We start from the raw sequence: 26859 nt of genomic DNA on the forward strand, positions 1-26859 counted from the left end.
ATTAGGACTTCCTGAGCACTCCTACTTAACTCAATCTTAATCATTATAGAAGTTTAATGAAGTAAGAATGATCATAGTTATTGCCCCATCAAAAAGGGCCACCTAGTCAAGAAGTGGGGAGATTGGAATGAGATGAAGTGCATCTGACTTCACAGTCTATGCTATGTAAAAAATACCAAGTACACTGCATCTTTTCTTCTTTGGTGACTGTCATGATTCAGGTCTTCTGTTATCCCCAAAGCTTAGATTTTTCAGAAATAAAAACAAAGCACAGCAGATAGTGTAGATGTCTTTCACAAAATGTAAAATGTTATATCCATTGCCTCTTTGGTCCAGACTGTGGAAATGTCCGATATTTGTATATAACTCAGTACATAATGATTGATTATAAATCCCAGTGAAGATATTGGGAGATGGTGTTGCACGTTTTTGAAAGCCTGAGCCCCTTGTAAAAGGTTGTTCATCATTTGATACTTGAATGGTGGGCATTGGCCTCTTCCTATATAAGGTGACTTAACAAGAGACAGATAGTGAAGGCAGGTAGTTTTCTTCTACAGTGACACTGTAATGTTTTTTATGGCAGAGAAACCAAACTGGCACTTGGCCACTTGCTCTTCTCTGCCTATACATGTAGAGTATTTCAGCCAAATGTCATGCTTTTTGGCCAGTGACTATGTGTAACTTGACTGTGTGTTGCATGAATTGGCTTGAGTTGCCTATCAATTTAGAAGCTTTAGCAATCTTTAACCTGCAAGTCCAAATTCCCAAGCAATTTGGGAATATCAATAGGAACACTGGTTTCCCACATTTTGGTACATATTAATTATCTTAGTGAAATAAAGGATAATAAAAAAATTAGATAATCACTAGCAACTTGGTTTAGGAGTATATTTAGAAAATTTAAAAAATTAATCACTACATCACCATTGGATCAGTGAAGAACATTTCAAATGTATTTACGGAGGATCTATTTGAAGATAGTTTGATATTGGCTAAAATTTATAGTTTTCTGGTGTGGATCAGACTCTTAAATGACATTACAAGAAAGTATTTACAAGTAAGATTCTGTCATACCCATCATTTTATATCTTTTCTGTATCTCAATAATGCTACTACAGAAAAATGGTACCATACCTTTCATGATTGAAACAAATGATGTGTAACTTAATTCAGTAGTTCTTAAACTGTGCACCTCTGCATCCTGTCTGCAGATCAGTTGCTTCATGTATACCTCAAGGATTAAAGTAGTGCTCAATTCAAAAGCTTTTTATAGTTTTGAGAGATGATATCTGAAAGAGATTGAGAATTTGAAGAGTCTTATTCACATGTAAGTCCTAATATCGATAATCATTCTGATTTTTTGTGGTGGTTTCTATCTTAAGCCACACTTCATGGGGTTTATCTTGTCTTTATCTTAAGCTCATGTGGTAATATGCAATTTCAGCTCATTTCCATTTGATTCACTAAATTATTCTCTCCTATTTCCTGTACACCCATGAATTGGGTTCTTGTATGCTATCCTGGCTTTGCTGAAGAGCAAATAATTGAATCTTGTGACTCATTCAAGTCTGGGATTTTTAAATACTGCTTCTTCAATATAAAAGATAATTCCAACTGATTAATTAATGAGTCTCACCTACTTTACATGATATTAAAAAGAAAGCTACTAAAAATATACTGGTCGTTTCATAGTAAGAGGGAGATATTTGTCATGTGTCTATAGTTTTATTTCAGCTCTCTCTGACCGTTTCTATTATGGAAAGAAATGGGTAGCAGAGTTATGAACGATGCTAGTCTTAGGTACAGAATTGTAACCTGATATGTAGAATAGTCAATGTACATAGCCACAGGAATCTTAAAGTTTATTTTTGTTTTCAAATGAGAATTTCACTTTTGCTCCCATCATTCCTTCCAAGGAGATCTTAGGAAAGGCAATGAAATAGCTTACTTTAAAAAACTAGTTATAGTGTTTTTTGGTTTCTATTCAAATGAGTGTAATGAATGTCTTCTAGGCTCCAATGGCTTGCAGCCTGGAGTTGTTATTGTTTTTGCATAGAGTGATATTAATAACCTCAGTAAGTATGGACTCAGAAAAATAGCTTTGGTCATATATCACTAGTGGGCTATCACTTTTCCCATAAGATACCGTTCACATTCATTTTAAGTTAAAATATGGATGTGAGACAAGTAGATCCTGCAGTTGTTTTAATGGACTGAGTGTAGAAATAATAACCTTTAATAGTTATTCAGATTATTCTATACTGTCTGAGACCTCAACAATTTCTTAATCTTATTTGTAGAAATATTACCACCTTTTTAATACATGCAGAGTTAGTGTCCAACTTTATTTAACTTTTAAAATTTTAAATAATTTCAGGGACTAAGTCTAGGAAATTTATTTAGATGTATGTGCTTGAAAGTCTTTGTGCTCTAGTTATTGGTTTTAAAAATATAAGTTGCTAAAAAATATATATAAGTTGCTAACTTTAAAAGAAAAGTTGCTATTTCAGGTTGTCATGCTTCAAAGACACTTGAAAGTAGCATAAAAAACTCCTAGACTGAAAGAGCTGTTGCAAGCCATGAGGGAAAATGCGCTTGATGTGACACTGATGTATTCACACCAACTGAATCTATTGGGCCTTGGAATCTGTAATGGAGTTTATTACAAAATACCTACCATCAGGCCTATTTTAGGGGATAAAAATTATTTGTTAATCCTCTAGACCACAAATTTCATTGCTTTAGGAATCACTTCAGTAGATGGATATGCACAGTGCCCATTTTGTAGGGTTCCGCACCAATCATTAAAATAGGAAAGAGCAGTATATGTCATGTTAACAGATAAGTAAGTATAGGATAATGACAACATTTAAGGGAATTTGGAAATGCTGTTAGACCAGCAGCGCTTTCCTCACGAATTGACCTGATGACATACACATTAGAGACAGGAGAACAAAATAGATTTTACCTGGATAGAGATTCACTTTTTTTTTCTTTGCAGTATTCACTTTTATGACCGTAGTTGGCCTAGTTCTTTTTGGTTGGGGGCCTCAAAGAATTTGTGCAAGCCAACAAATAGTGGTGTGTAGATCTTAAGGGGGAACAAAGCCCAAATGTTGTGGCCTAAAGTACCCCAGTGAGCCATGAATGCATGGGTCAGGGAATGTGGTATTCACTGAATGTTTGTTGAATCTCACGTTAGCAATGTACAAGGTTTCACTGAGAAAAAAATGCAAGTGCAACAAATTATTATTCGCTTTAAAACCAATCAGGGATTATTCTCTGGTAATGAAAAAGCTTCATAAATGGAGAAAACCTCCCTGATTTTTCAGCTTGTAGCATAACATTGGGTAGATACTCTAGGCTAAACTTAAAGAATCAACCTTCAACAGCCTTGTGTGTGTGAGTGTGTGTGTGTTTGTGCACGTGTGCGCACGCACACATAAGCACGTGTGCTGTATGAGTAAGATGAATATTTCTGCTATCTTGGTGAAAGCATTTTTGGAAATGCAATATTTAGTATTGTTCAGTCTTGGATCCAAATGTGCGTGGTAGAGTATATAAGACTTTAAATTCCTGGCCTCCATGCAAGTGAAGAAAATGTCATCTGGTGGCTAAAAAATAGTCTCAGTGTTGGGTACTTTCAAATCTTTGGCATGAAAAAAAGGAACATACCCTTTCTCCATATCAGCTTCCTAGGAATGAAACAAGCATAAATATTTTTCATTTTGGTCGTTTGTGAATTAGTCATGATGAAAATCTAGTCCATTCCTGACAGATGAAGAATAATACAGTGCCGAACTCTCAAACAGTGTTAATATTTAGATTTTGATGAAAGACAAAACAGCGTCCATGGGTCATACAGAATTTTTCATGATTCAAATGTTGTTGAAATTTGGACAGAAGATGCATCTGTTAGAGCCTATGCCAATAAAGAGAGTATTGATGCTTGTACTCAGTGACAGTGCAAGCTTTTCAAAGGGGCTAAGGTAGGAGAAGGTACATATAAACACATTCATACATTGGAAGCATAAAAGTAGATTTGGCTTTTATGGAATTGCTTGAAACTATCCCAGTTCAGCTGTCACACTTGACGTGTCCCTTCAAAACCCTGCGGACACCTGGACAGGGCCTTTAACATTGTGAGGTCCCCATCTCTGTGGTGCCTGGACATAATAGCAGGACATTTGGAACCTCTGAGCTTCCTTCCATATGTTTCATTTGTTAGACCAAGATGGAGCTTTCTAGGAAGATACACTCTCCGAGTGTGGGTGCAATTTGTGTGTTTGCCCTGTGGCTGCATTACACTGGTGAAGCACATGGATTAAGGAGAAAGACTGCCTTGGCTCATATCTCAGCTTTGTTACTTATTTAGGAGTTCGGGCAAGTGACTTTGCACAATGCAGATGATTGTTACCTATGGCTGGCATTGTTGTGATGACCAAATAAGTTAATATTTTGTAAAAGGTGTGATACAGAATAGGACCTACCAGGCAGTAAGTGACTTATAAGTGATTGTTTCCCCATAGAGTGATTGTTTCCCCCAATCTCAATGGGGAAAGGGTGATTAACTTTTTCTGTAAACAGCTCAACTTGCTCTCCTCTCAGGGAGCCTGCGCTGAGAAGCCCTGTCCAGTACCCTAGTTGAGAGCCTGAGTACTGATTTGGAAGCTAGCCATTTCTGTTCTCCTTGAGGTAGGTACCTTGAAAATCTGCCTCCTTCCCTGTCTCATTAAAGCACAATAAACACAAGGTAGTAAAATAGGTCATAGACACTACTTCTATTCACAGTACCTTTCAGATCTGCAGAAGTGTGATTGGGGAAGGAACAAGAACCTTTGCTGTATGACATACAGTTTGCTTATAATTCTGCTGTCAGTGAGTCCCTCAGATTTTCACTTGGTGGTCACAGTATTTCTTCCCTGCTTGGGCAGTTGGAAAGCTTATAGTCAGAAGAATGAATTCTGAGATCATAAAGTTACATACTGCCCAAGGGACTTTGTATGAAGCATTAGTACCAGACAACAGTAATTTCTAGAGTGTTCATTGTTTTTGAATGAATTTAACTCTCTTATATATGTGTATAAGAATTAAAAATATGCTTTTATTCAAGAAATGTGAGCCAGCTAGACCAAATAAGAGATGGTTGATCTTCACAACCAATTTACCTGATTTTTTTGTCTTCTTTTCTTTGTGTCTATGAACTTTTCCAAGGACCAGTGTCCAGATCCTGCATCTTTCCCACAATTAATGAGAGCACCTCATCATGGAGCCCAATCTTGGCTCAACTGCTATCTTCTACAATTTGTGACATCTGTATCTTTGTCATTTATTACTTAAAATTTTTGGGGTGTAAACCCAAAGCTTCACTCATGCTCAGCATCCACTCTGCTACTGAGCCACAACCCCAGGGTGCATTTTCTTAACTATTGGAAATATAGTTTCACCATTTGCAAAGTGGCAAGGCCATTACTAACATCAGAGGTTGATGAACATGATACAGCTGGCCCTCTGTATACATGGATTCTGTATCTGTGGATTCAACCAACTGTAGATTAAACATATTGGAAAAAGAACTGTCTCTGTTAAGCATAGAGTGATGTTTTTCTTTTCATTTCCTAAACTACACAGTATTAGAACTCTTACATGGCATTTGCATTGTATTCAGTATTATAAGAAATTTAGAGATGATTTAAAGTGTGTGGGAGGATGAGCATAAATTGTTTGCAAACATTTCACCATTTTATATAAAGACTTGGGCTTCCATGGATTCTGATATTAGATTGTCCTGGAACTAATTTTTTGCATGTAGGAAAGAACAGCTATATTGTACAGTGTCTGGTATGTATTCACTCACCTCTCCCAGGCTCTGATTTGTCCCATCTCCCGTTTACCTTAAAATCGTTGTCTCTTAATGATTTGCAGGTCAATTGATTTTTCTTTTATTGTAAAAATCCTATTATGCTAACTGATCAGCCAAACATTTCATGATAGTAGTATTTATTCATTTGTTTCTTTAATTTGTATATATTTATGGGGTATATCGTGATCATTCAGTACATTTATACAATGTATGATAATCAAATCAGAGTAATAAACATTTCTGTCTCTTCAACCATTCATTATTTTTGTGTGTTGGGTACTTTATTGTACTCTTTATTTTTTTCCTAGCTATTTTGAAATGTCTCATAAGTTGTTTTACCCAGTACTTACTCTACTGTGCTCAAGAAGAACAAGTGATTCTTCCATTCTGTGGTTTTGATTCCCCTTGGTGAACTTCTTTCTGTTTCCTTTCCCCACCCTGTTTTTCCAGTCTCTAGTGACCACTGTTCCATTCCATTCTTCTACAAGAGAGACGAAGTAGTTTCCACACGTAACTGCGGACATGTGGTATTTGTCTTTCTCTGTCTTCTTAGCAAGTGTAACCTTCATGTGAAAAAAATAAACACTACATAGTAGTAGCTCTTCTAGGTATTGTGACAACCAGTGATGGGTGGGTAGGGGCTCTTTACCTGCTACTGGTGGTTACCACTTTGCCCTCTTCTTGGGCTTCTTGCAGAAAAGAAAGAGGAAAAGTGTCTGCCCCAAGCAGCTCTGTTATGACCCCACATTCTCAGTGCCTGCATAGTTATTGTCAAGGCTACTTCATCAATGCAAGTTTTCTTTCTCACCCTGACTTGGAGTGCAGGGCACAGTTGAGCTTCTCAGCTTCCTTCAGCTGACCAGGAAAGGCAGCAGGAGCAGCAAGGTGGGGAGAGTCCAATGTGAAGTCCTCTGTTCTAAGACTGCAATGCCAGGGCAGGGCAAGGACAGGAGGAAGAAGAAGTCATTTTGTGCAGCACATGCTGCCCACACTGAATGCATGCAGTTTGGCCCTTCCAGGTAAATGTTAGTAACAAGGACTCATTTGGAAACAGGCCTTTCCAAGGTTACTTCAAGAGTTCTAATCAAATCCAGTGGTTAGTCACAGTGAGGAGAATGTTTAAGAATTTCAGATGAGGTTTGTTTTGTCCCCTGAGAATTTTGGTACCCACAGGTTGTTTTGGTTTTATCAGAGTTACTAAAAATTACATTCATCTTGCTAAACAGTGATGAAACAGTGGCAGAACACCAATCACGAAGTAATGTTACTGAGGCATATTTTTCAGTACTTTTGCAGTGATTTTGTATTAGCAATAAATAGGTTCATCAGAGTTATCATAACCACGCTGTTTTCTCTTAAATGTTTTGGCTGAATTGAATTTTAGAATCATATTAATTGAATGTAACAGTGCATCTTAATGATATTTGCAAAATATTGCAGTGCCAGTTTTATGTATTACAGTACCCTTTAAACAGTCTGTTTCCAAATGGACATATTGTCTGTTCACTTTAGAGAAAAATCAAGAAGCAAAAATGACACGCTCTCATGACAAATAATTCTGTATTCCTACCATCCCCCTTCTCTTGCTTCTGTTAGTGACACTCATCACCCAAAAGGGTAGAGTTGTCATTTTGACACGTAAATTATGACTTGGCTCTTTCAAAGATGTTCTCTTGCTCCTTTGCCAAGTTTGTGTTGCGTACTAAAGACAAAAGACCTTGATTTTATAGGTTTAAAATTTCAAAGGCAGATTAAAAACTTTGTGAAGACATTGTAAATAACTCAAAAAATACATATGAAAATCGAACAGGTAATAATTCAGCTCTTTTTTGTTTTAGGCATTAGAATTCATCATTGTGCTTTCTTACATCAACCTGAACCCAATATCTGCAGCAGTTAAATAACTACACATCTAGAGATCAATTATTTTTTAAAACATTGCATTGATGTGCTTTAATTTTATACAGCTAATGAAGGAGCAAAAAGGGAAGTGCATGGTTTAAATAATTGTAGTTTTTTTCTTAAACTTTTGTTATTTTTTGAAAACAGCTTTAGTACCTTAATGTAATATTCTTTTAAAGTTTTTATGGCAATTTATACTAAGACAAGGGCCTAGACTTTAAAGCATCTGTTCCTTTTAGTGTCTGTAAGAACTATCTCATAGGAATGTGCCTGCTCATGGTTCTTAGTAGTATTGTGCTTAGGTAATGTAAAGTGAGAACAGGGACATCTTGAGGATGTGGAACCTATGCTTTTCTTCATTTCTTTTGCTAAAGGTGGAAACTATTTAAAATGGATATTCTTCACTTCAGCACAGAAGTAATGACATTACTATTGTGTTTCTCTTGAAGAGCATATCACTTTTAAGTGCACCATGGTGCTAACCTGGGGACTGCTTTATAGTTTTTATATTCTAGAATTTCTTCCAAAATTGAAATTATTACATTCTTATACATTGATTTCAGATAATTTATCATACTATTAACATAAAAATTCTCTGGAGTCAAGGGAATTTTGAATTATTAAGCAACCAAATAATATATATTATGACATTTCCTTTAACTATAAATATTTGACAATATAAAGAATCTAACCCCATGGATGGCGCAAACGGTACAGTCATAAGAAAGGAGAAATTGTTTGTCTAGTCTCCAGGCTTTTTCCTTCCACTGACATGCCCCAAAGCTGTTCTTATCCTTGATTTTAAAAAGTGAAATCAAATATAATTGTTCATCTGGTATTGAATATTGCCTTGAGTTTTTCATCAGGGTGGAGTGAGAGAAATTCCAACAGGTGGTCTGGTTGGGTCATCACAAGGGCACAGCCACAGAGCAGAGCAACTCTGCTTGTCTGACTTCTTGCACATTTGGTGTTTGAAGGACACACTTAGCACCTTCATTTCTTTTCAGGCTCCCACGGTGTGTTTTGCCAAGGCTTCCAGTGGCTCTGGGTTCCCACAGTAGTTCCCACATATGAACCATATGTCCAGAAAACCCTGGATTTTGCATTCCATGAAATAAAAGTGTATGTGTTTATGCTGTGAAGGGGTTGGGATAATGCTGGTTTCCCAGCGTTTTCATATATTCCACCTCTAGTCTTATCTATGCAACTCCAAATATTTTCAGGTTGAGGCTTGATAATGGCCATTGTTATTATTTGGCTATTTTATAGTGGTCAGATAATGAATAGACAATAAAAATAGAGAAGCCCAGACTTAAACCGCAGGAGTCTATCTCTTGTGCCTGGCATTCAAAGGTACAGAGGACATCAACAATTGGCTCTATATCTCTAAGTCATTGCTTAGTCGTGTGTTTTCTCATTTCTGTGCCTTTGCTTGTAGCAAAAGCCAAGGATTTCCTCTGCTCTGCTTATCTAAATTCTGCTCCTCTTTCAAGGCCAATCTCAAGTGGTTTATCTTCTATGAAGAATTCTCAGACTCTTTTAACTCATGGTAGTTCCCTTCTCTGAGCTCATAGTTTTTTCAACTATAATCACTTCTAACTACTTGTTAAGAACTGCCTTGTGTCCATTTCTGCCCTCTTTTCAAAGGTGTTATTTAACCAACATTTTCATTAATTTCTCAAACAAATACATGCTGTCTCCACAATCAACATGTGGAGGGCACAACAGTCTGTCTTAGAATTTTTTTGATTTGATTCATAATCAAATTCCACGTGTATGGCAGGGGTTGTTATTACTCATGTACCGAATAATTGACTTTAGGACAATTATATGCAGATGATAGGTGTTGATATTTTTTTTTTTACTCATTTATCCTGCATATAATGAGGCACAGTATAAATTTGTTCTTAAGTATTTGTAAAAATAGAATGATTGCCTGATGCTTTGTAGGCACAGAAATAGGTACCTTTGCTTTTTATTCTTCCTATTTGGTGAGCCATGTGCCATGGTGTAGGTAGGTAGTACTTTGCACATATTAATTTATTAACCCATCATAGATGACTAAGGACCCAGTGCCCTAGATCTATCTTATGTCCAGTCAAGGTATAACTTAAATTTTATCATAAGTTTGAATAGATTTCAAGATAGAGCTTTTTTGTTTTTTGTTTGTACCAGGGAGCGAACTCGGGACCTTGCACTTGTGAGGCAGGTGGCGGAACCACTGAGCTAAATCCCTGGCCCAAGATAGAGCTTGTTATCACTCACTGCTTTTGCCTATGTTGGTATTCTATTAGGTACATCCCCATGCTTCAATTTTAGCTTTCCAGTTCTCGGTCATCCTTATCACTAATTGACGTGGGTTTTGGATGGATATCTTTCTTTGACTGAGTCATCATTTTGGACATTTGGAACTAGTAGTTGGCAACCCAGAATTGTCAACTATGACCTCCAGGTAGTAAGTTCTCATCAATGTTAAATGGAAAAGTAGGTAATGAGTTATGTGTATTTTAAATGTCCTAAATGGGAAGAAAAGGAGATACTCCTTTCCCCACCTGACCATCCCTGCCACACACATCACACACACACACATGCACAGATGTACACCCACGCATATGAACACACACACAATACATGCCCTTGGAAGCAAAAAATAATTAAGCTTTATTTTCACTGAAGTGCAATTAGACTTTTCTTCATTCACTTTTAATGTTGTATTCGCATTTGCTGATAAAATTAAGAAGCAGTTTACATCTGTTGAGGTAATTCTTGATTCAGATGTGGATTTTTAAGTGCTATGTTGTGGTTGGATGGTTCCTTTGTCTTGAAGGAGTTAGCACTTTAGCTAAGCATGGAAAAATGTCTCAGCTCCTTCTGCTGGGTGTGTCAACTCTTTCAGCTGTTCAAGAAACAGGATGTAAGGGAGATAGTTTAGCAGTGACAGCATGAGCTGCGTTTTTGGATCAGATATCAGAGGTTCTATTCTTGTGACTCTGGATCGCTAATTTTGGATGAGGATAATCCCTACCTACACCACAGCACCATGTCCTCATCTGAGTAGTAAAGAAGTGACCCATGACAGTATTTTCTTCACCACCATTTGAGTGTACATTGTCTTCTTTTGTCATCCCTAAGTTGATACTATGTTAAAATTTAAGACTTTCTTCCTCTTCTTCGTTTTTTTTTTTTGTTGTTGTTTTTTTTTTGGTATTGGGGATCAAACTTGGGACCTGGTGCTTGTGAGGCAGGTGGCAGAACCACTGAGCTAAATCCCCGGCAAATTTAAGACTTTCTGAACTCTCTCAAAAGACGTAATGAAAAGATTTGAGCCATCAGTGATATCTGGCTTTTTGTGTCTTCTTCATTTTTTCATTAGTCTGGATTACATCAGCTGTTCTCATAGGATATGCATCAAGACTGTAAACTTGCTGTGCTTGGCCCATAGAAAAACTGACCTCTGGGTAAGGTCCTTTGAATTTGCCTTTTCAGAGTGCATCCCAGGAAATAAGGAACTATACTAGTAGATACGGAGCTGGGGCTGCCCCACTGACCAGCTCAAAAACAGTTCATTCAATCGTTGCTCATGTCTGCTTGTTCTGTTATTTGGGTGATAGATTTAATAAATACAAATACAGGATGCTCAATTATATTTGAATTTCTTTAAATGAAGATTTTTACCCCCTGTCCTTATGATTGAACCCTGGGCCCTATACATACTAAGCAAGCACCCTACCACTGGGCTACATTTTTTGCATACACATGTCCTATGAGATACTTGGATCTCACTTTATCTGCCCACCCTTTATGCTACAGAGCCAGAAAAATCTGAGTTCTTTCAAACCATTAATGAGGACAGCTCACAGGTTACAGAGTATCCTGAGACAAAGCAGGATTTGTAGAGGTTTTGCTACTGCCCATTAGCATGTGCCCTGAATCCTTTTGAGAGCCATTATGTTAGAAATTTGGGGATATCCTTCTCTTTCTGCTGCATTCTGCTAACAAAGCATTTACTTTTATTCCTTAAATAAATTGAAGATTTGGTTTTAGAATGCAAAGGAGTTTAGCCACACAGCTCCTATTAAGACATCACTTCATAAGGAAATTTGTTGCAGCTTTTCTCATGTGTTTACAACCACGTTCTCAAGACTACAAAACTTTATTCTGATGTGAAGCTTATGAAGACTATAAGACTTCTTTATTGGACAATTTCTTGTCTTCGCAGATACTTATGATTCCAAATGGAATATTTTCCACAGTAGTAGAGTTGCACCTCCTCAATCTTTTTTGGAAGAAATTTACTCAAGACTACAGCAGGCAAAGACATTGGCCATTGTTCAGGAGCAAACTAGGTCAGCACTAAGAACACAGGGATTCATTTCCGTTAAAATTGATCTCTCGGTACCACACACTTATTATAAACTCACCCAACACCAAAGGCTTGTGGTCATTAGAAAGCAGATATTTTCTCTTTGGCTCTTAGTTAGTAAGTTATCAACTCTGATTTTCTGCCATTTAGTAGGCCTACTTGTCTTGTGACTATGGTAGACAATAACACAGAGCCTGCAGTAGGTGGCTCTGATGGCCAAGGAAGGCTTTCATCTGTGTAGATCCAACCTTACCTTAGTCTGAGGTGGTTCAGTCACGAACTTGTCGCCAGGCTTTTAGCATGTCACTGAAATGGAGAAACTTCTACCCAGATCATCCCACAAACACTCTTCCATCTAAAACAGGCCCAGTGTTATTTTGAGTAAGAATATTGAATTTGTGATCTGGGTTCTGCTAGGTTCTTTGGGGTGGAGTGTGAATGGATGCAACAGGGGACTCTGACCCAGAGCCCCATACTTCACCTTCTCAAGCTACTGATAGCTTCATTAGTTCTTTTCCCTTTAAATTATTATTTTAGAACAAATGAAAAGGTTCTGCAGCTCAAAATACAGTCCCTAACTTTGCTTACCATTTTAATAAGTGTAAGGCAGCTTGGAACCAGGGAAATACAATTTTTTTCTGCTTTGCACCTGCAAAGCAGGCTGCCTAGAGGTGATGCTGCGGAAAGGGTAGCTAAGTAGAGTTGGGGGAGATGAAGCATTTGGATCCTCTTGGCCACAAACCAACGATTTTTACAGTAACTGTGCCTTTGATTGTACTTCTTCCCAGGGGGTGAATGGACAAATGAGTAAAGAACCTACTGCCGCAGTTTGAAACCTTTGCATGGTAGCTGCAGAGTGAAAGTGCTTTGGAGGGAGACAGGACCTACCTTTGTCACCTCTCAGCCACTTTATAGCCAGAGCACCATCGCTACAGGCCTTCACTTTGTGAATGTTAGTTGTGTGTCTGTAAAGTAACACTGATACTTACTAGGCTGGGCTATGAAGAAGAATAAAGCAAGTGGTGTATATTCAACGCCTAGCACAGTGCCCTGGAGGGCACAGCCTTGAAGGACTCCAGTCAACTTTGATTCCCTTTTACCTTTTTATGACTTCATTGGTGAGGGCATATTACGGAATTGGTAAGGATGTTTATTGATTGTCTCGTTAAGAGGTTATTCATGGATGTGTTTATTTATGTGCTGTGTTTCCTCTGATTAATGATCTCCCATTGAACTCACCATGACCTATAAGGAGGTAAGATGATCTTCGTTTATTCATAATCTGCGCTATATTTGAAATTCTGGCTGACAGAGACAGCCTCAGAAACTCATGACCAAGCCCTCAGTTAAAAGAATTTTATTTTCAGATTCAGTGCTATTTTAATTATGTTTTTCTTGTTGTTGTTGTTTTCCTTTCAGCATAGGAGCTGTACACTTTTTTATTCTTATAGTTGTCTCCTGATGTCTCAAAGTATTTGGCTGTTTCCCTTTATTTGGACATGGAAACAGAGGCATTTTAATTTGTCCAAAAGTATTTGCTGTCTCCCAACAGTAGACAGAGTGACTTATATTTATAAAATGCTAAAACATTACCATTGTTTTGTGTTTGGTGCTTGCAAACTCGGAACTTTAGGTATTCTGAAGAGCTTTCAGCATCTTCTCTTTCCCTTTGAAAAATAATTAGCATATTTCTGGCCTCTAGCATTCTTTCAAGGAAAGCCAAAGACAGTGTCTTTTAGTTTCTGAGAATTTAATTCCAAATGCAATCGCAGTACAAACTAGTTGTGCATTTTGGGGGTAGGTTAACAAGCTATTTGTCCTTTTTGTTTTTGTTTTCAAACTCATTTCAGATTTTCAGCTCTCTGTAGTAAAACTAATTGCTTGCTTGATGGTGCAAATATTTTATTGCATTGGAGAAAAGACCCGATAGATATGCCTTCAAAGTATGCCAGGTGTACCCACAAGAACACTGAGATACAGCAGTCAGAGGGGAGCTGAAATTTACACATCACACACACACACATATTTTGTCTTTCGGTTGAGAAAAAGTAGAAAGCCAGCTCTGTGTGTGCTTCTGATTTTAAATATTATTATTCCTCTAAATATAGTTCAGGACATTTGTCAGCGAACTGTGAATCTCTTGTTAAAAATAAAATTGAAATTCAAATCTCAAAATAAATCAAGAGCTATCTGTAATGCATTGCCACTTACATTTTGAGTTGCTGAATCTGGGGCCTGTGCAATTCTATTGTGGGTGATCTTTTTTAACTAATTATTTAAAGACTATCAAATGTTGTAAACCAAATGGCTACTTTTGCTGTTTCAGGAGAATGCTACAAAACTCAATTGATTTTTTAAGAATGTATTTTTATATTTTGTCAATACATATGTATAAAGTGGAGGAGAGGAAGTGAAATGATTCATTTACAATGACATATGAATCCATATTTCTCTCCCAGCAATGCTCTTACAAAACTCCTGTTGACAATGGAGTTGAATGCATCTATGAAGTGGAGAATTCTCTAAAAAGAGATGCATGGGTTTTTATTAATTCCCTCCAGCAACGCACCCCTTCTGTGTTTTGCTTTCTAGGCAATATCCTCTTTTAGTCTGTTTATTAGCCTTCAGGATCATGCCTTGCCTTCAGAATGTGTGTTTTGTGTTTTCCCTTCCCACATTGGCATTAGGACTAGCCTAAGAAGGTCAAGGATAGAATTTTGCCTTCATTCAGCAAATGGTCACCATTACCCTTAGAGAGTTGGTCAGCTTGTTAGTTGAACAGGAAAGGGCCAGATATTTTTAATGGTGCACTCGGAACCACCACTTTGTATCATTTCTGTGCAAAAGGACACTCTCAATTTGTTTCAAAAATACATTGTCACTTTTGTTTTGTTTTCATTACCCCCCCTTCTATGTGCAACCATTCAGAAAGGTGCTGAACATTGTACTGCAACAGTTTTTGTGACTTGTGCCAAAGGAAAAAATCACAGGCACTCCGTATTAACTAGGCAATGTAAAAGCATATTGAAAACATTAGTATGAGAAAAGAACATCTTTATAAGCCTGTAATCATTTTGAGCAGTAATGGCAGCAGTAACAGTGATAACCAACAGATGATAACTGAGAATGGATGCCAAAGTGAATGTCTTGAAGAAGTCAGATTGTAAATCAGTGGCAGAGTGGAGGGAAAGACACAGAGACCTAAATTCCAGGCAAAACCTTCAGTCTCTGACATGGACAAAGAAAACAGATGCCTTGGCAATGTGAGGTGAATAGGGGTTCAAATCTATTGTAAAGAACTTTCTGGTTATTTCATATGTTTACTTTCCATAGCTCAGTCTAGAGGGATTATTCTACAAAAGGAATATTGCTTAACATTATAGATAAGCATGAAGGCAGACAGCTCAACATGTTGGATAGTGAAATACTGCCACCTGGTTATGGAAGGGGAAAAATGAGTCCAGGTGACATAGGATGGAGGTACTTGTTCATCAAACTCAGACTGACACCCCCAAACCTGGAAATACCTACGCAGCAAAATCATACTCTTCCTGGTTGGAACATCATGCCCTTGACGCACCCTATGGTTCCTGATAGGAATCAGCTTTGGGAGGACACTTTGAAGTCTTCTTTTGAGACGACCGGCATCTGCAGTTGAGTCTGTTCTCCTCTCCCATCCTGCCCAGCCAATGAGGTCCTCCTTCCAGCCGGCCTTTCTAGGCCTGTGTGCCTCCTCCTTCCAGGTGCTGTTTGAAATCTGTGGGAGCTGGCCAGTGGCTGGTGGGAGTGAAAAATCAGAGGGGATGCATGAGGCTGAGCTCATTCCACACTGCTAGGTGGGATTATACGTTTCTGCTTCTCCCTTTCTTTCATACATTTATTTTTGCTTTGAAATATGTATCTTCTCTTGGCTAAAATAAAAAAGAATTGGCCTGGCTTCAAAGAACCCTCCATCACTAAGTTGTTTATACAGAGTTGACGATGACAAGCACCTGCCACCAATGTCACTGGTGCCAGGGTTTGGAATTTGGGCACTTACATACTTCATTTAGGCTTAGGGTATCCGGAGAATTACGAAGGGCTAAGGAATGTCAGAAAACTTACCAACGAGTCTTGATGCTCTCTCTTGTCATCTCATTCTCCAGCTACAAGGAACCAATTGCTTCCCCTCTCAGAACCCATTTTCCTTATCTGTAAAATGGGAAATAAAACTCAGCTCTTAGGGTTGGTTGAAAGTTCAGAAGATGTGGTATTCTTAAGCACTTTACATAGTTCTGGTTCATCTTAACTTCTTAATATCTTTTGTCCTTTATCATTATCAAGTCTGTATTTACAAGGCAGATTTTTTACTGAATATGAATTAAGGCTAAAGAGCAACAGTTGATAGGCTTTAAAAGCCACACCACCGAAGTAATTGTGAATACTGCTAGGTGAATATGAAAATAGTACTCAAGACCAGGAGAAAGATGGTCATCTCATATTTAGAGTATTGGGATTTTCTAAAATAAATGGCTACTAGAAGAGGATGCCCACATCATTTGTAGATTTGTCCTTGAGCGTGACCCAGCCTGGTTTGGGTTGTCTGTTTTGTTACTCAGATTTGCACCTTGTCTTTGTGTTTTTAGTTGTTTGGATTTCTCCCAAAGTATTTGTGGGTGAAATTCCTTTTCGACTCTGAGCTGCCTTTTTTGCATAAGCTTTGGAGTGGAATCGATAGAATGTCAAGATGCCAGGCACATTCAGCCTACTAGCAGGTGGATGTCTGCTGGACAAATCTGCCTGATTTGCCTGACAGTAGCAAATTTAGGGCAGAATTAGTGATCCAGAGATGGTATTGTTGATGTGGGATTCTGCACATTTCAGAAGTAATTTTGCTTTTCCCTTCTAGTGGAATTATGTTTGCACGAGAATATGTGTTCATGTATGTGTATAGATGTGCATGCATCTTTATTGTGATAACCCTTATCATTACATTGAGCCAACTTATTGTGAGAAAATTGTATTCATACATATTTAAAAGCCAATGTTCAAAGCTAAGAAAGCATGCAAAATTTTAGCAAATTACCAAAGTTGTTTGTTATATTCTATCAGGGCACATGCCTGTGATACAGAGGGCTCATGTTAAGACTAACTGGTGGCCCGAAAGCAGGTCTCTTGGGGTGGTAAGTAAAGGAAATGGCTTTAGAGCAAGATTCTACTCCATTTGAATCTTGCAGTTGTTCTTTAGAGTGTGCGGAAAGCCTCACTTCCTAAGTCCGTTTAAAGAGTAAATGAAGAGATGCAAATGAAGATGCCTGGTGTATATCGTAGGCACTCTGTAAATTGTGGCTTTCTAGGTAACCCATAGAGATAGAAGACCACAGTGATGATTTGGGTTTCTTCTGTGTTTACACATTCCCTGGCCTTATTTTTCTTACTCTCTTGTGACTGGCTTCCTCTTGTTTCAGCTTTTAATTACAAGTATATACTCATTTCTCTAACTCATACCTTCTAATTGTTGACCACAAATACCTTTTACTTGTGTTCCACCTCCCACAATGGGATGGTACTTAAATATCCTCATCTAGATTTGGGCAGAAGATGAAAAAATGGCAATAAGACTTATGCAAATCAGCACTCATTTCTTTGGAGATGGTCTGGAGGCTGCAGCAGGCACCACGTACTCTGGATTTTAGAACAGAGCGAGTGGTGCTCTGAATGACAAGCCTGGCTGACCAGGGTTCATTCCAGAGCGCCACTTAGCCCAGAGGAGACCCATGTGTCTGCTTCGTGGTCAAACAAAGGAAAAGAATAGCTTGCTGATAGCATGGGCGTCTCACTGAAACACTTCAGAAAACTCCTCCACCATGTCTCCTCCACTTCTTGAAAGGATATGGTGGTTATTCCCTTTCTGTAGGTTCACAGCCTTCATCTTCCTAGGCTTTCACTGTCACAAGTACAATAAAGTTAGTACCTGAGATGAAAGAGCACTATTTTTGTTGGGAAAGAAATTATAAATTCCCTGTATAAAATGGTGACCTGATATACCTTCTTATGAAGTTTGTTTTACAATATCAAGTTTTAAATTTATAGCAGTGGACTTTAGATAATAAAATTATTGACAAATTCTGAAAACAAGACAAAACAAAATGCTTGTTGATCTGTGGTGTTATGAGAAGGGTATCCCAAAGTTTCTTTCCCATATTTCATTTGAGTGAAAAATTATCTAATGTTTGGGGTCATTTTGCAGTGTCATTATTTCTTATCTTCTACCCTCAGATGGCAAATGTGAATTTATGGAATTTTATTTAGTATAGGGTACAGTCTTGGCTGTGCTTGACAGCTGCATGTGCAGCTGTGCATGTGCTTTGGTGATAAACTGCCTTTCTGTACAGCAAGGAGCCTGGAACAGCACCTCTAACAACCAGAGCTCCTTTCTTTGTAGTAAGCTACCACTCTGCAGTCTGTGTGACTTACGGAGTTAAGTGTCTGTGTAGGTTCTGGAATTTTGGTATTATTGTGTTCAATAGCCACTTGAGCATATGCAGTTTAGTCTTACGATTATATGATATGTATCTACATGAATGTGTGGGCAGATAAGGTATAGCTGTGGTTTCTTTCAATTTAGGAATCTCTATTGAAGTCACAGGAAGCTTGAGTTGGAGACCTGAGGAAAAAAGTAGAAGTTATTTGCTTTTGAACTCTCAGACATCTTTTTTAACCCCATTCATTGTTTTCATTTGTACTTCATGTTTGTTTAAGGAAGTATATATAATGAAGCGGTTAAGAAGTCTAGAATCGGGACGTTCTGAGTTCAAACTAAAGAGGCATAAATACAGATAAGTTTTGAGCTAGTCATGTGTCCATTGTTGGGTCAATTTTTAAAAGTGTGTCTTAGGAATAACTAGGGAGCCAACCTCAGAATGCTAGTGCTTAGGTTGAATAAGACATCTTAAGCTACCTACAAGTCAGGTACCTAGCACAGACTCAGCCATTCAATAAATGGTAGCTATTGCTATTGCTATAATCATTTCATGATCTGTGCAATGGGAATAATACTTAGTCCTGTCTTAAGTGGTCCTTACAGGGACACCATTAGTTATTGATGTACCGATATGCTCTGCAGGGAAATGCTAAGTAAATTCTGATTTTTTATTATTAACTCAAGAGGAAAGCACCTAATTTTGAGAACTATTAAGAACTGGCTATGAAAAAGAACATCATTTTATAGGGTCTTATGTATACTAGATATAGTTTAACGTTTGCCATATATTTCTATAATTTTCTGCCCCATCTTTCTATTCCAGCACTCTAGAGGTCAAAATTAAGCTATCGCTCTACTCTGTCCTTCCTCCCTGCCCTTATCTAAAATAGAAAGCTCTCTGAAAGGAAAGAACCTAGGGGAAATTCCCATGTGAGGAATGAAATTGTCCGTGTGAAGGGTTAGGGTTTTAGGAACTCTGCAGAGAATCACTGAAAGATAATCTACTGAAAATTACTGGCGAGAATCAACTCTCAAGGTTAAACTGCTTCTCCCAGGACTTCTAGATATATACCTAAGGGCCATGTATTTACTTATGGTGTCCACCTCATTTTTTTAAGCTGCATCATAATGCTTATAGAAGCACAGATAGGGAAGAACATATAAAACTTATAAATTTTCTTAAATCAGAAATTAAAGAAACTCAACTCCAGAATCCTTGCTGCTGGTAAAGTGGATCAGTGGGTTTTCTCTGAATCATAGCTACAAGGAGTTAATCCCTTGAACATCCGATGGGCCCTCTGTGCTTTGAACAGAATTGAAATGTGGCTTAACTCAATGAATTTTAGCAGCAAACACTCCTGTTTTGGCAACAGTTGCTTGAAGCCCCAAGTACTCCAAGAATCACACCTGGGAGAGATAGAAGCTCTCAACACATCCCAGGACTCCCTCCTCCTGGATAAAGTTAGAAACACAGCTCCTGGCCCCCTTTAAGAATATCCCTTCAAAGCACTGTGCAAGGAAGGAAATAGATCTCACTCAGTATAGTGCCTCATCCTGTGTGTTGACTCTCATGCTCTGAAGAGGGGGAAACAGGAATCTTGAGAATCAGGCAGCAGGAGCAGAACGTCTGCTAATCAGAAGTTAATCTTAAACTAATCAGAACCTGACGTTGGCTATACGGATGTCCTGGGAGTAGCTGGTGATTGGCTTTAGTTTTCATTATTGATGGACTACCATGGCACTGTGGATTGTCTTTATCCTTGCAGTAAGGTTTATTTATCTGTCACGGAATATGGGCTCCCACACACGCTCGCCAGTGAGGTTGAAGGCTCCAGAAGGAAGGCCCTACACGTAAATTACTGCTGTTTTAACCTCTCTAAGCACTGGCGAACTAGGGCTCCTTGCCTCCAACACTGAGTGTCAACTAGCGAGTTGATTAATGTTTGCACAGGGCTGAGAAATGGCTCTTCCAAATGGAATGTGCATGCACCAGGCTGCATATGCATGTACCACGTATCAGGACATGGCACACATTTCCTTGTTTACATTATTAGAAGAAGAAATCACGTGCAAAAATTGCTGAAAACTATAACTGAGGAAAAGGTGGGGCTAGTGAAAGCTGGGACAGGTCTTTCGAATTGTGCAATGTCTTTTCTGTGTTTCTGTGAAGCGGCAGGCATGGAGCGCCTGGCCTGGGAGACGTGAAACAGTCAGGCTGGAGGTGCTTCCTTAGTCCGCCTGCTTTCTCCCCTTCCTGTCTTCCAGGATCTGACAATATGCCCTCCAAAGCCCCAGGGCACAGATGTTCTTCTCTGGGCTACAGTACCCGCTTCTCTGCTCACATGCAGGCAGAGACTCGCTCAATATGCAGTGGCTGGCGGCTGCTGCAGACGCCCCCTCTTTCACACAGGCTCCTGAGTGTGCTCCGAGCCGCTTTCTGAGCCACACAGCACAGAGTCAGCGTGCAGGTCTGCAGCTGCATTCAGGTAAGAATGCTGGTGGTTCGGGTGCCTCTGGCCCCACCTTCTGCAGGCCTGGTGTGGGAGCTACAGGAGGCTTTTGTACTCGTGCTTTTCAAGGCAAATGAGGCAGCATCCAAAAGGCATATAGAGTGGGAGTACCTAGAGGGGTGGGGGAGGCAATGAATAAAGATATAAGACCACTACAAAGGCAAGCGACAGGGGAGGTCCTTGGTGGCACGGTAAGAGCATAAGGATATTTAACTTAGGAAGGAGAAATGTGATTGGCATTCCAGGCTGCTCCTCACTGGCTGTGGGACAAGGGCCCAGATTTCCTTCTTTGTAAAGTGGTGGGCCTAATAGCCACCTACTAGGTGAGCAGAGATTAAGGGAGGTAACGCCTGTCAAATCCTCTGTCATCAACACCCCACAAGCCCATCCCCTTGGAAACCCTCTCTCCTCAGGTGCAACTGAGTGCCATATCTAACTTCTGGGATGAAAAAGAACAACTGTTTGCTCAGTCATTTTATTTCCCTCACTGATTTCTTTCATGTTTGGTTTATTCCAAACCATCGTTTTCAGGCAGCATTTATATTGTACTATACACATCCTGCCTTCCCCACTCATAGGAAGCTATGTAGTATGCAGTTATAATGGAGACACTGAGATTATCTTTATTTCTCCAAGGTGAACCTTTTTTATTTCTGAGCACAAATGTAAAGGATATTTGTTGTGAATAATTGGGAAAATCCAAAGTCCAAGAGTCTAATCACCATTATAGTAGTATCAGCACACAGAAAGGATCATTGTGTGCGTTTACTGTGTATGTATATGAGTGTGGATGTCTGGAGGGTACTCTACTATGGAAAATATTTCTAATGCATTTTTAGGGTTCTTGACACTGCAAAACAATTTTTACAAAATGTGTAGAGGTGAATTTTGTTTTCTTCTTATTTAGCTAATTCTAAAGCACAAAAAATTTGGTAAGGAGAGAGACAAAGCTACAAAGGACTCTAGAATTTCTTCCCTGAACGTGCTGTAAAGTCAAAGTGAAGATCTGGGAAACCAAACAAGAGTGGCTGCATTTTCTTCTCCTGCTGTTCCTCAGGAGTAGCAGGGCTTCTGCCTTGTGGTGTCAATGACAAGGGTAGCAAATATTTTGTTATACAAGAGGTGATAGAAATATACGGTACAATGCACATTTAAATTAAAAGTACAGTGCTTGTTCAATAAATGACACATTTCCAAGAACAATGGGATAAGTGTGTTCCAAATGAGGGGAAGTATTTTGTATACTTTGAAGGAAGGTTAACTGGAAAGTGTTTTTTACTGTAATAAATTTGTAATTTCAACATTCACTTTATTTGACGATCAACCCTTTTTGATCAACTGTTTATGGCAAATTCTGTCAAATAAAGCGTTCTGATGTATCTTCATCCATCTTATTCACCGGAGCTTGGACCTGTGACTTCTAGTTCTCCCCTAAATTCAAAACAACCATGAAGGGTAAACATTTTGAATTGATTCAGGCATAGGCAACTACAACCACACAACTAAAGGCAATCACAAAAGCAGATTTCCCAAAGTGCTTCAGAAAATGGCAAGAATTGTGGGCAAAGTGAGGGGGAGTATTTTGCTGGGGATTAATGGCAATGTGTCTTAATGTAATATAATACATTTTTTAAAAAGCATTTGCTATATTTTCTGATCACATCTTCTCTTTAGCTCATTGGAATTGGTACTACTTGCATTTAACTAATGTATAAATATACTAATGTATTAAATATATACTTGTTTATGTATAAGTAATATATAACCAGTGCATGTATATAGTAAATATTCATATACCATATATACATATATACTATACATTCATATACCATAAATGCATAGATGCTATACAGTCATGTACCAAAAATGCATATATGCTATACATTCATACACCATATATACTATACATTCATATACCATATATACTATATATGCATATACTGTGTATTCATTTTGTAATATGTATAAATATGTGAATAGTTCCTGTAACAACTCTATGATACACAATTATTTATATGTATTTTCTAGCTGAGGAAATGAAGCTCAGAGAGATTAAATAGCTGCCCACAAGTCACACAGCTGGTAAACACTGGAATCAAGTTTCAGTCCCAAAGGACTGTAGAGCTGAATTTTTATCTGCTTTGATCACTGCATTGAAAATGGTGAGCAGAAATTACTGCTCAGTCACCCAGCATAAAGCTTCACATATGAAAGATGAACACATTCTGAACTCTACCATATAACATTGTGCTTATATTTAAAAATATCTTATTGAACACCTAAAAAATTTGTTAAGGGGATAAAGATGGTAAATGTGATTACTATAATACAATTTATAAAAAACAGAAAAAATGCTCCAAATTGAAGTTTCATAATCCTTTCATATACCAATTACACATAGTTTAGGAATTTAAAATGTAGCATTTATACATATATATTATGTAAAGTTATACAGGTACAATTTTTGCATATATAAAATGATTTTTTTTAAAAAAAGGTGTCTCTTTGTTCACCTCCTCTTTTTTTTAACAACTGAAGCTCTACCACCATTCAAGCAAATGCTCAAGGGCACCATCAAACTGGAATCAGTTTAGTAATGGTCCCGACATTTGTACAAAGAGGCCATGATATTTCTAAAAGGAAGAAGAAAGAAGTTCACATCCAAAAGGGTGAAAGAAGATAAGCTGGTTCTCATGGCTCTCGCTGAGGCAGGGAAATCCCCAAGGAGCTGGTGAGCATTAGAAACAGTGGGTTTTTTTCTGCATCTCTTTCAGTTGGTTTTGCTTTAAAGAACAGTACTCTTCAGTCTGGCTATAGGGAAATCTACACTATTTTATCTAATATAAAATTGATAGTTGACCCTTGCCGATATTTCAGACAAAAATGTCGTGATTGTCCTTAACATCAAAAGAAGAACCTCAGTTTTTGTTTCCAAAATATTTCAAAATATAAGTGTGTCTGCACGTGTACACACACACACACACACACACCACCTATACCCAAACATTCAGCATTCCAGAAAGTGGGCACAAGCAGATTTTAGCTTTAAAACTGTTTTGTCATCCAGTTTGTAGCTGGTGAAGGAGTGAAACAAGACAAAAATAAAAGCAGAGCTCGTCTTGGTGACTGTAATTGGCAGTGACAGCAGATCCCAATGTGCCCATGGTTTCATGGTGTTCCTGCAGAAGAGCTTCTTCAGCTTTCTGAGATCTTCCTGATTTGTTATGTTCGCTCATTTACTGTATAACCTTCTGCTTTCTGGTTTTCTTCACCATTTAAAGCAGAAAAAGCATATTAGATTCTTAGATAATTTAACAGGAACTTGCTCTCCAAGTTCAATGAATTGAAGGACTTGACCATGGAATTTTCTTTCTCCAAGTGAACCTTTTGCTGTTATTTGAACCCTACCACAAGCTCTGCAGACAAATGCATGCTGCCTCTTCAGATGTGGTCACAGTTGCCAGTTTAAAGCAACCAAATGAAAACCCTTAAGACTAAAAAAAAAAAAAAACACCCCCCCAAAAAAACTCAGCCTTGGAGTAAAACTATATTTCAAACACCATATTAACATGACAGTTATTTTAATACCATATTAAGCATAAGTTTCTCCTTCTTAATCTTCACTTTAGTAAGATATCTGGAACTCTGGCATGCAAATAATAAGAAAATGTTCTGAGGGCATTCTTTATATTTTAGCTTCCTTTCCAATTGATGGGATTAGATTAAAATATTCTAAAATGGATCAGTTAAGACTTTGAATACTGCATTTTATTTTCTTAATACAATTATAAACTTTAAGTTTGAGCATTTACTTTTATAGCTTCCTGGAGAATCTTTTTCACTCTTCATGTGTTAAGTGAAAGACTTATGGGTATTATTATTAAAATTAATATTAATAACTTTAAGTCAAGAGGTACTCCAATAACTGGATGAAGTGCTTTGTTCCAGTTATGTCTTATAATATCCCACTTGCTCTTCCAAGTAGGTTCTGCTGTTTTTATTTTAGTATTATACAGATAAGAAGCCTTGAACTTTCAGAAATTCAGTAACTTGGTCAAGGCCTGTATTGGTTAGGGTTTCTAGAGGAACAACATTGAACATTATATATAATTATTTATGCGAGGAGATTTATTAGGTCTACAAGATGAGAGGCAGAGAGTCCACAGTGCCTATGTGCAAGTTGAAGAGTCGAAGGATGCTGCTCAGTCCAAGAAGCTGAAAGTGGTAGAACAAGTCAAAGATACAGCACCAGGCCAAGACTGAAGGCACAGGAGCTCCATGGAGAGTGAATGGTGCAAGTTGGCATTGCAAGGCTGAAGAAATTGGAGTCTGACGTCCAAAAGCAGGACAGCAAAAGACATGGTTGTTTAAGCTGAACAAGAAATATAGTGAACTTGCTCTTCCTTCCCCTTTCATTGTACTGGGGCCATAGGCACATTGGATGGTGCTACCTACAATCCAGAGAAGTTCTTCCCTCCTCTTGTAGCTGGCTAGTATGCCAGTCATCTCTGGAAATACTCCACAGAAATACCCAAAAACATGCTTTACTAATTTGCTAGGTCTGGTCTGGTCTGTTTGGCCTAGCCTTGTCTTCTCTCTTTGTGTTATTGGAAACTGAACCCAAGACCGTTGCACTGAACTACACCCTAGCCCTTTTTGATTTTTGTATTTTGAGACAGGGTGATTGCTTTGTTGCCCAAGTTGGGCTGGGACCTGGGGACTTGTGATCCTCCTACCTCAGCCTCCTGGAATGCTGAGATGACAGGTGTATACCATCATCCCATCAAGTTGACCTAGCGTGATGAATGGCCAGAGTCCTGCCACTGACTCAGTTTCTTAGCTGCAGCACTAACAGCCTTGGAAGTCTGCATTGTGAGATTCTGTGCTGTGTTGGTAGACGATTTGGGATCCTGCACTGTCTCTGCCCAGTAAATGCCAGTCTCACTGCCAGTCTTGGCTAACAAAAATGTCTTCAACATGTCCCTTGATGTCTCCAACAGCTCTTTGGGGTGAGGAGATGGAGGTAAGATTGCCACCTTTGAGAACCAATGTACTAGGTACATGGCAGTGTCTGGGATTGCTTTCCTTCCTGATGTGCTGAGCCCCTCTGTGAGCAACCAGTATGCAGTGAGAGCCATTGGCTCTTTTCATCCCTTTCTTCTAAACATAAAGTTTTAGCACTTAAAGAGATGATCAATGTCCGTTTATTCATCTGGGTGATTGGCTAAGTGCATTGAAAAAAATCTTCCTTTTCTTTTAGTGGGTGTACTCAATTCAAACTGCGTGTTGTCTGCACACTGACAAGTACGAAGCATTCACACGGGGTCACATAAAGAGGTATATAGGAAGCAGCTTTTAATCGCCCACTTCTCTTCCCTGGCTGAATGTGTGCTTGGGGAATGTGGTAGTCATCTGTTCACTGAGTCAGATTCTTAATTACTACTGCCTCTGAATTGCTGAGTGGCCTGGAGCAAGTCACTGAGTCATTTGTCTTTCTCTCTTCCCTCTAGAGGAAGTAAGAGCTGTCCTCCAATTATAACACCTCCTACCTTTGAGCTTGTAGGGCAGTGTGATATTAAGTGCAAAACACTTTGAAAGGAATGCTAAGATATCCAATTCATTGAAAAGTAAATGCCATTTTTGAGAAGGAAAGCATTGTTCATTCAGATTAATTTTTGAGATAAAATAGCCCATTTGTCAGCAATCAATTTTAGAATATAATGAGAAGAAAACCAAAAGGTAGCAACAAAAGGCTGTC

General features: G+C 38.4%; 1 protein-coding gene across 3 annotated transcripts in view; it reads left to right on the forward strand.

Moving 5' to 3' along the window:
* Flrt2 (fibronectin leucine rich transmembrane protein 2) overlaps positions 1 to 26859 on the forward strand; it is a 98059-nt gene that overhangs the window by 31646 nt on the left and 39554 nt on the right. The window contains exon 1 of one of the 3 annotated variants that reach the window (XM_004837099.4): positions 1 to 26859. This exon is cut by the window's left edge and continues 18580 nt beyond it; it is cut by the window's right edge and continues 20184 nt beyond it. The exons of the other annotated variants lie outside the window; for them this stretch is intronic. The gene's annotated coding sequence lies outside the window, so the exon portion shown is untranslated. 3 annotated transcript variants of the gene reach the window in all.

Source organism: Heterocephalus glaber, unplaced genomic scaffold (assembly GCF_053883595.1).
Source record: "Heterocephalus glaber isolate CG9 unplaced genomic scaffold, H.glaber_assembly_v1.0 deba00001608, whole genome shotgun sequence".
NCBI classification, from domain to species: Eukaryota; Metazoa; Chordata; class Mammalia; order Rodentia; family Bathyergidae; genus Heterocephalus; species Heterocephalus glaber.